Genomic DNA, 11,157 nt, shown 5'->3' with positions numbered 1-11,157 from the left:
ATGCTGGAGTTTTCTTGGCCAGGAAAACAATCTTAGGTTCCCTTTTCCTTCCATTACAAAATCTAAATAAAATTTATGTCTTTGACTTTTTGTACCATACAAACACAATATAAATAAAATACAAACACAATTTGAAAGGCTAAATTGTATATCATAATATTTGGTGGTGCAGTCATTATTGTTTTTAAAATAAAATAGGCTAGGTACCCAAATGCTAAAGACTTTAGAGATACTACAGGAAAGTCGTCACATTTACATTGATTATATGCATATGATTCATAAGAACATTTTTATGTGGTTTAAAATTTTTTACTAGCTTAAAAATATTATTTTAATTGATAATGACAGAATATGTAATTGAGAGGAGAAAAGCATGCTAACTGAAAGAAGGCAACAATTGCTACAAATGAACATACAATCAGATTGTGACATTTTAAGTCTTAAGATAGGTAGCAAAATTTAAAATCACCTATGTCATCACCATAAAAAAGGAAACATAATAACTCAACAGATTTTTTTTAAGGAATAATTTTCTTATGGCCATGTAGAGTCACTGGCATTTATTTTTTTTTCATATACAGTGTTGGAAAAATTGGAGGACATAAAATATTCAGATTATACATGAGAAGGCAGAAAACAAGAAAAGTAAAATAATTTTACTTCTGAATAAATCATTCCTAGAGATGAAACATGAAGAGAAGAAAGAAGAAGACAATGTTTCCACAGTGATGTACTCCTGGGATTTTCTGACCTTCCAAATCTCCAAGGGTTTCTCTTTGGCATGTTCTCCATTGTTTACATCATTATTTTACTTACAAATAGCCTCATAATAATAATAACCAGGCTTGACCCTGCACTACAGAAACCCATGTATTTTTTCCTAGGGAATTTTTCCTTTTTGAAAATCTGTTATGTGTCTGTCACTCTACCCAGGATTCTGGTGAACCTTTGGACCCAGGATAGAAATATTTCTAGGTTGAACTGTGCCACCCAAATGTGCTCCTTCCTTATGCTGGGAATCACAGAACGTTTCCTCCTGGATATGATGTCCTATGATCACTATGTGGCCATCTTTAACCCTCTGCACTACCCTCTAGTAATGAACCAAAGGATGTGTATTAAGCTGGCAGTTGGTTCCTGGGTTGGTGCTATCCCTTTCCAGATAGGGCAAACATGTCAAATTTTCTTTCTGGACTTCTGTGACTCTAACCAGATTAACCATTTATTCTGTGACATCCCTCCCATTATCAGGCTGCCTTGTGGGGACACTTCTGCACATGAGATATCTATCTATTTAGTAGCTATGTTTTTTTTATTGCAGTCCCTTTTATGTTGATACTTTCCTCCTACAGCAAAATCATTTCCACCATTCTGAGGTTCTCAACAGCCCAAGGTCAGACAAAAGCCTTCTCCACATGTTATTCCCACATGGTGGTTCTTATTTTATTCTTTGGATCTGCCACCATCACTTTTCTAAGGCCCAAATCCAAACATTCTTTAGGAATGGATAAACTTCTCTCTCTTTTCTATACCATTGTGACTCCTATTTTCAATCCCATGATTGAAATCCCTTAGGAACAAGGATGTTATAGCAGCACTAAGAAAATTATTATGTAAAAAATAGGATGATAAGCTTAATTATTCTTGTTTTAAACAACTGTCATGTGGTTATCCAAGAAACATTTAAATCTCTATGTTACCCCTTTGTCAATAAAACAGTTTTTGCCTTATGATGTAGTTTTAGATATGTAGCCTGAAATGTACTGTGCTTAAATATATACTAAGCAAAGTAATCTACTTTCAATGCTACATATCTAAAAAAAGAACCTTATCAGCTGTATAAAATAATAATTTGCATGACATTTTTCCATTCAAGTCTATGAACAGAGTCCAAACATTTAAGATACTTGGCTTAAATATTTTGAAAAATATGTAAGATTAAGTTGCTCAAATGACTGCTTAAAACTTTGCACTTGTATTTGCTAGCATTATTCTCTGACTATACAGCACAGATTTTCCAGTAAGTAAATAATGAATATTGTTGTGTGAGTGATTAAATGATTTAATGGATAAATAAATATAAGTTAATACTACTGTGTCCTGCTTTAAACTATTGCCAAAATCTAGAAATTTTAAAACATTGGTTAAAAAAAAGTACTGTATTTATTTAATCTAATTTGCTCCTATGTAAAATTACTCAAGCCATTTTCCCAAAAGAATGCTTACATAGATTTAGCCCTCTCATGTGTGTGTTCTATAATACATATATTAGCTCTCTCAATGTATGTTCTATAATACATATTTATTGTATAATATAATATGCATATATATTGTATAATGCATATGTATTGTATAATACATACATGTAATACATATATTACTGACTTGAGAAATTTTTCTCATATATGAGAAGAAATATATATTGATTTAACAAGATAGATTTTTATTTATCTCCTTTTCAAAAATATTGAAAGATAAGATTTAAAGGGTGATTTCTGGTATTCCTGCTCTGCTGTGTCTGAATGTATCTTCCATAACTGAGTCATGTTATGGTCATTGGAGCCTCCAGGCAGCAGGAAAGAGAAAGTGCTCATATTCTTTTGGTTATTTTTATAACTGAAATCATTGCAGATTCATTTATATTTGGAAGAATATATTTATGTATTTTCCCATTTTCTAATACCTTTCTTCTTCATTTACTGCTAAGATTTTAGAGTTCTTTACATAATCCAGAGACTACTCTTTCACTGTATATGTGACTTGCAAATATTTTCTCCAAGTCTGTAGCTCGTTTTTCATCCTCTTTCAGAAAGCAAAATATTTCATTTTTACGAGGTCCATGTGGTAGTTTGAAGCTGTAACGTACCCTAGAAAGGCCATGCTCCTTTAATCCATTCCTTTGGGGGTAGACCTAATGTGGATTGCATGCTTGATTCTGTTATTTCATTTGAGATGTGACCTGCCACATTCAGTTACACCTATAACTGTACTCCTTTATAAGAGAATGCAACACATGCAGAAACTAAAGGAGAAAATTAAGAGAAACTCACAGAGAAAAGTACAGAGAGCTCAGAGAAGTTGAGACAATGATTCACCCACAGAAGCTGGGAGAGGAAGCCACTGCAAGAGAAGCTGAAGCTTTGACCCTAGGTGTGAAGGACAAAGAGTTTTCAATACTTTGCCTTCCCCTGTGATACAGGTGACCTAAATGCTGGCAGGCATTCTTCTTCAGACAAGGTATTATCCTGTTGATTGAATGATATGGACATTTTCAAGGCCTTAGAAATGTAAAATTTGTAATCTAATAATTACCCATCATTAAATCTAACTCATTTCTAGTATATTGTACCTCAGCAGCTTTAGCAAACCAAAAACAGTGCAATATATGGAATTTTCCTTTTAAGAATTGTGTTTTTGGTGTCAAATTCAAGTACTGTACCCATAATCCTGGATCCTGAATATTTTTTCCTATTGTTTGCTAAAAGAATGCATAATTTGCATTTTCCATTTAAGACTGTGGTGCATTCTGAATGAATTTTTGTAAAAGCCATGAGATTTAGTTTGATATTGACTTTTTTACTCTGGATGCCCAGCTGCTCCAGCAATATTTATTGAAAAAGGTATCCTTCATCTAACAAATTTATTTTTCATTTTCTCAAAATTAATTGAAACCTTCTTCTCTAGGACATATATCATTCTCCATGACAAATGACATGTTAGGTCAACAAGCAAGTGTCAATAAATTTAAATATATATAATTATACAATGAATTTTCTTCTACAACAATGGAATTAAGCTACAAATCAATAAAAGAGGTTATCATTGATAATTCACCAATATATGGCAATTAAACTACACATTCTTGTAAATTCAGTGGGTCAAAGAAGAAATCATACGCTAAATTGGAAAATAACTTAAGGTTAATGAATATGAAATGCAACATACCAAAACTAATGGGATGTAGTAAACTCAGTACAGAGAAGTAAACTTATAACTCTAAATGCTTGCATTAAAAAAGAAAAAGAATAACTCAAGTTGGAGACCTTACCTCATGACTAGAGGATCTATAAAAAGAAAATCAAAATAAACTGAAAAGGAACAAAGGAAGGAAATAAAAAATACTAGAGCAGTTATATTTGACAGCATAAAAACAATAAAGAGAACCAAGAAAAGCACACTTGGTTCTTTGGATCAACAAAATAGACAAACATTTAACTAGACTAACAATGAAAACAAGAAGACAGAATTAACTCTAAGCAGAAATAGAAAGGATGAAATACCAAACTAGCATAAATGAAAGAATTATAATAGGGTCATCCAGAGAAACAGACCTGTCAATACATGCACACACACGCACACACACACACACACACACACACTCACGCTCATGCTCACATGTGGATGGATAGATATATAGATAGAAATTAACTGACTCACTATAGTAATTGAGTCACATGACAGTGGGGATCAGTGCATTCTAATTCATTATAGCAGGTTGCAATTTGGGAACTCCAATGAAGGATTAGAGGACTTCCCCAGGATAAACTGAGTAGCTGAAGTAGGGAAAGGGGTTCCTCTTTCTCATTGCTAAAATCATCAATTTCCCCTTTAAGATCTTCAATTGATGGGATTAGATTTATGTCTTTGCTGAACGCAGCCTCCTTTGTTTATTCTATATGTAATCACCCATAGATGTAACAATTTAATGATTATTTATATTCATGAAACACTCTTAACAGTAAGAATCAGACCAGTGTTTCCTTTTCCAATAACTGGCCACATTTACTTAGTCAGGTTGACACCCAAACATAACTACCACAGTCCACCACTTGCCAAATTGCTGCCTATACACAAATGTTTCAGCCAACCACCAAAAAAAAAAAATTGGAGCTTTTCTAACCCCTTGAGTTACAACACTGAATCTGGACTTTTATCTCAATGGACCTATATCAATAAATTCAGCCTCACCCAACTCTATACTCCTTCTTCCATTATTCCATATCCTTATTAAACATTCCCACAAGTGTTCCCCTGACTTATATATATACACATTGGATAAATCATTGAGTTCTTTGGGGTGCAGCCTACCTCCACTTTGTATCTCCCTTTTCAGGGCTTATGGGGATTTCAGTCTAGTTAGAGGCCTGGAAGGAAAGAGGAATTGTGGGAATGTATCATGAGAAGATTTAGAATTGTCATAAATTTCATCAGGTGAAACATAGTTTATATCTTCAGATGAAGGTGAGAGGGCTGTTTTCTCAGGTGAGAAAGTTACAGATATATCATTTTATGTATCTTCAGATGGGGACAAAATGTCTGACTCCTCAGGGAAGACTAGAGTTCAGGTGGTTGACTCCTCAGGCACACCATTATATGGAAAAGAGCATGCAGCAGTATCTAGGCTGTCAAGTCAATACTCTTATCATTATAAGCTCGTATGTCTCCTTTCCAATTTTCAGGATCAAAATACTTCCCAATTTATGGCCTCAATTTAGAAATAGACATTATGAAAATGGAGGAGTTCAATTTACAATTTGATTCGTTTCACTTGAACAATGAGCTTTTGGTCTGGTTTTCAGAAATATCATGTGTGACTACAGGAAATAATAATTTTTTCAGGCCACACATAGAAACACTTAGATCCTTCATGTAACATATAAATTGGAAATTTGAAGCCTTGATCTCATCCTGTTATTTAACAACTATATACAACATATTTATTAATGATCAGTCAACATCATATTTTTAACCCCACAAAACTCTTTTAAGATACTAAATACACTTGAGGCTTGCCTTTTACAAGCATTTGAGTATCCATGTCTGAAGATATTTTGCACATCTCTGTTGCCAATTCATGCCATCTACTATCAGTGTCATATCCATATATGTACATATGTATGCCAGTGGCACAGAAACTACAGGAAACTATGTGAATGAAGGTTTGCATCACCCCACCAGACAAAGAAATACAGCTAATTAAGGTGATTGCTGAGGGTAAAAGTGTTATGGAATGGATCGTGCAAGAAGGTCACAGCTATGTCCCTGTGACCATTTACAGAAATGAGGAGTATAATGTTTATGAATATTTCTTTCTTGTTGTGTTATATGTGTGTTTATCTATACACATAAGCAAATATCTTTGTTTTCTTCCATATGCTATCCTATCATCATATGACATAACTTCAAGTTGAACTAATTAGGATATTGGATAAATTTAAGAGTGAATATTTCTCAAGGAGATGGATTCTCTCCTGGGGAATGTTAGTGCATTCCCAGTTGTATGTAGGAGAATTGAATATTGTGTAGTGAAAATAAGGCACAGTTTTTATTAAGAGATTTTTCTATGTATATGATGCCATTTTGGCAAGGGTTTGACTGTGATGTTTCAGTTCATGTGTCAAACTGGCAGGTTATGGTGCCCAGTTGTTGGCCCAATCAAGCACTAGCCTGGTTACTACTGTGATGACATTGTGTGGATATAAATCATCAGTAAGTTGATGTCATCTATGGCTGATTATATCTATTATCACCTGCAGAGATTGTCTTCAACAATGAGAAGAGTTTCACTCAGTCATTAGAAGGCCTGAGCAGGAATAGTGATTTCAGCAGTCAGAATAGAAAACTTCCAACTCTACTTCAGCCAGCCAGTTTCTCCTGGGGAACTCACTGAAAACTTCTTCAGAGTTCCTACCTTGCCCTGCCCTATGGGATTGCCCCTCCCCACTGTTATGTGAGCCAATTTCTGTAAAAAATTAGTAAGATTTAAATAACATATACACTCACATATAACAACTCCTGTTGGTGATTTTTCCCTAGAGGACTGTGAAAAACACAGCAACAGAAATAATCAAATACCTAGGAATAAATTTAAACAAAGATGTAAGAGACTACACATAAAAATCACAAAATATTTCTGAAACATAAATAAACCAACAAAACCTAAATCAATGGAATTATTTTGTGAAATCTGCACCTACACCAATAAGTTGTTGATAAGAATTGATAATATTCCTCAAGACATAGGATCTATCAACAAAATATCAAAGCTTCTATGATGCTAGGAGCTTGAGCACAGTAACTCACTGAACAATAAAAATGTTTGAGAAAGGGCTAATTCCAATGAAGCTAGATTTAAAAGTAAAATGGCATGCCTCCTTGGCAATCTGAAAGATGGTGGGCTTACCCAAGTCTGAACCCTTTTAAGGCAAAATAAAAAAGGAAAATCCTAGCTACTAGTCCCTTGCTGAAAGTGAAACATATAACCTCAATGAATTTGGGAGAAACCACCAAGCTACACATGCACACTTTGGTAAATTTTAAAAATTTAAATGGCTAAGTAGGATATATTGGCTCAAGCAGAATATTTGAATAATAAGTGACCTGTGCTGACTAACAGATTACCCTTATGTAGCCAGGCTGAATGATAAAAGGAAAAAATCTGAATAGACTCATCAGTGTCTGTACACTGGTGGTGATAGAGACTTCACAGAGTCAATTCAGCTAAGCTTTTAAAGATAAATGAATGTCCAAATGAATATAAGCATTGACCTGCTAGGGATAGGAAAATAAGGATCCAGAGTCTATGCAATAGATTTTAACAATGTCCAGTTTATAATAAACAATAAGACATTCAAAGAAACAGGTGTGACACATAGTATGATACATGAAAAAAATAGCTGGCAGTAGTGACTACTTCTGAAAGGACCCAAATGTGACCCATGGCTGACAAATACATCAGTGTTGGCAATATGCTCATGTGCAAAAAAGTAAAGAATTAAAGGAAGAATTTATTTTTAAAGAATAATATCCAAATAATTAAAGGATAGTTTGATGACAATGTCTCAACAAATATAGACTATCAATAAAAAGTCAAAAATCATGAAAAAGAAACATAGCAATGATGGAGTTGGAAATTTAAATGGCTGAAAAAGCTGCTAAATGGGCTTAACAGTAGATTTCAGCTGGCAGAAGGAAATACAATCAAACATAACACATCATTAGAGACAATATTCTGAAGAATAGAAGGAAGATAATGAAGAAAAATAAAAGACTCAGAGAAGCATGAGATAATATTAGTAAACACACTACCATGTACATAGTAGAGTAATAGAAAAAAAGATAAAATGGGGTCAAAACAATATGGAAAGAAATATGGCTGAAAATTTTAAAATTTGTTGAAAACAATCTCCACATCAAAGAAATTCAATGAACTCAAAATATGATAACCTAAAAACGATACATGACCAGAGATATTATTTTTAAAAGGTTCAAATACAGTTTTAATGACAGTGTTGAAGGCAGCAAGACACTTCATGCACAATGCATATAACCAGTTAGATTAACAACTGATATGCCATCAAAAACTTGACCAGTAGACAAGATAAGACAGGATCAAAGTAAATCAATGTCAACCAGAAACATATCTAAAAATGAAAAATAAACCCTCTTTTCAAAATTGAAGGAGAAATACTAACATTTAGAGGTGAAAAAAATTATAGGATTTTTGCCTGGATGCTCTGTCTTGCACAAAATTATAAAAGTAATTTATATTTAACTTGAAAACAGGTGGAACCATATAGTTCTTTGAATTAACACAAAGAAACAAAAATACACAATTAAAGAAAATTGTGTTGGGAACTATAAAAACTGGAATAAATGATTTGTTTTTCCTCTTGATTCCCTTAACTGATTTAAAGTGAATTGAAAGAATATATATATATATAATTACTTGGTTTATAATATAGAAATGTAATATATTTGATAATAAAATTTAAAAAGAAGTAGTTTGAAGGGAAGCTGTATTGGCAAAAGGAAATTACATCAGCTGTTAACTGGAATCTATAGGAAGAAGTGATGAAAACCATATATGTTTAATAACAGGGTTAGGGCAGCAAACTCTATAAATATATACTTGCTCTCCATTCTAACTTTAGCTTTTTAGAGGAATAACATTATTTAGGGATAAATTTTCTTTATTTCAGTGGAATTAAACTAGTATAAATCTAATACAGATCTTGATAAGATGCATGTCATATAATTTGTACATTAACTTTTAAGAAAGCAATTAAAAACATAATTTAAATAATGAAAGTATTATACTAGAACATATTCACATAATAGAAGACAGTAAAGACAAATAGAGGGGGAAATGAGTTATACAGAAAACATATGCAAAATGGTCAATGTAAATTGAACCATATCAGTAGTAACATTAAATTTGCACGAATGAAATAATCTACTCAATAGGTATGAATTATCAGGTTAAGTTTATAAAAGATCTATATTTTGCCTTTATGGAAAGCAACATTTGAGATTCAAAGATACAAATTTGAAATACAAGGATGGAGAAAGTTGAACTATCATGAAGTGAGCTGAAGTGTTTATACAAATGACAGATAAATCAGGCCTGAAAAATATGCTATTACAAATTAACAAGGCTATTTTATAATGATAAAGGGTCTTATATATAGATGTCATTGTGATAATTAAGCTCAAAATTACATGATGTCAAAATGGACATAACTGGAGGAAGAAATAAATAATCCAATGATCATCATTTGACACTTCAATTTATTACTTTTAATAATGGATAGACAACAGACAGAAAATCGTACATATTATGAGATATGAAGGATATTCTAAATCAGTTATACATAGCGTCGATCTCTAGAACACTCCACCAAAACAAGCAATATACATAATCTCAAGTATACTTGGAATATTCTCCAGGACTGACCATATTCTAAGCTATAAATCAAAGTGTAATAAATTAAATTGGATGGAATTCATACAAAATATAATTATTTGATTACAATGGAATGAGAAAGAAATCAGAAACAGAGTGAAAGTTGTGTAATTCAAATTTATGCATGTTTAAGTTTGGCAGGATGCTATGACACTTTTGACATGTTGCATTGGTTTAGACAATGGTAATACAGTGGATCACAGTTTTGAAGCAAAATAGAAGCATCATCAAGCAATGCTTTCTCCCCAACTTTATCAAAATTTCTGGTGCTAGTTGATGGCGATCCTTCAGGTTACTTTACTTCGATCCCTGGTTTCTGTTACTCTGGAGTGAGTTGTTATAAGGTGCATTATGGGAACATAGCAGTTAGATGGGAGACACCACTGCTAAACTTACAAAAATAAAAATAATTTTAAGGGAATACTATGATCAAATAAATGACAACAGTTTTGATCATCTAGATGAAATGGACAAATTCCTGGAAAGAAACTACCAAAACTCTATAAAAATTTAGAAAGTATGAATATAACTAGAGCAAATAAAGTGATTAAGCTAGTCAAAACATACTCTCCATAAAGACAATCATTGTTTAGATGACTTCACTGGTAAATTCTACAAAAGATTTAAGTTAGAATTAATACCACACCATTCACAAACTCTTTAAATAGAAGAAGTGAAGAGAATTAATTTCAACTCATTCTATGACGCTAATGTAACCTTGGTAAGATGTTGCTTCCACGGGACTGGAGCGTGAAGGATATTAAGGAATGATGAGAGAGACAGACAGGATCAGGAGGTCTGAAGATTAGTGACAAAAGACTACCGACAACTTTATTCCTAATTAGTTCCTGCTTATATACTGCAGGGTTTATGTGACAAAAAGCATGCATGATGCATTTCGTGAGAAAACAGAGTGTTTACTTTTCAGCGTTTACCCTCCACATACTAAAGATAGCTATAAAGAACTTGGGGTTAAAAAAACAAACAAACATTCTCTCCCTCCAAACTGTTCTCCATTAAGTAGATAACAATCTCCACAGTTTACTGCCATCGCCACTCTGAAGCCAGTTGCTTCGAATAAATTCCACAGGTCTTGTATTAAAACTTGCTCCTACAGTAATAAACCCAATCAAAAGCATAATAAGAAGAGAAAACTATATACCAACATCCCTTAAAAATATAGCTACAGAGGTCCTTAATTAAATATTAGCAAACCAAAAGCCAGTAATACAGAAAGCATCTATATTTCTTTCTGGATAAATGATAGCACTGATAATTCAAATTAATTTCTTCTTCTCAAAGATGTCATTTTCACATCTTTTGGCATTCATTATTTTCTGATGCACTATCAACTGCCATTTTTATGTTTTTTCCATATATTTTTTCTATTTTTTACTGTTTCTGTCTGTTTC

The 11,157-nt window shown here is 32.8% G+C and overlaps 1 pseudogene; it reads left to right on the top strand.

The window, feature by feature from the left end:
* Nucleotides 1-674: 674 nt before the first annotated feature.
* LOC143666598 (olfactory receptor 10AG1-like) lies at nucleotides 675-1,624 on the top strand (annotated as a pseudogene).
* Nucleotides 1,625-11,157: the final 9,533 nt, after the last annotated feature.

This window comes from Tamandua tetradactyla, chromosome 23 (genome assembly GCF_023851605.1).
Source record: "Tamandua tetradactyla isolate mTamTet1 chromosome 23, mTamTet1.pri, whole genome shotgun sequence".
Classification (NCBI taxonomy): Eukaryota; Metazoa; Chordata; class Mammalia; order Pilosa; family Myrmecophagidae; genus Tamandua; species Tamandua tetradactyla.
Note: the sequence above shows the minus strand (reverse complement) of the source record. Positions and strands in the feature narration are given on the sequence as shown.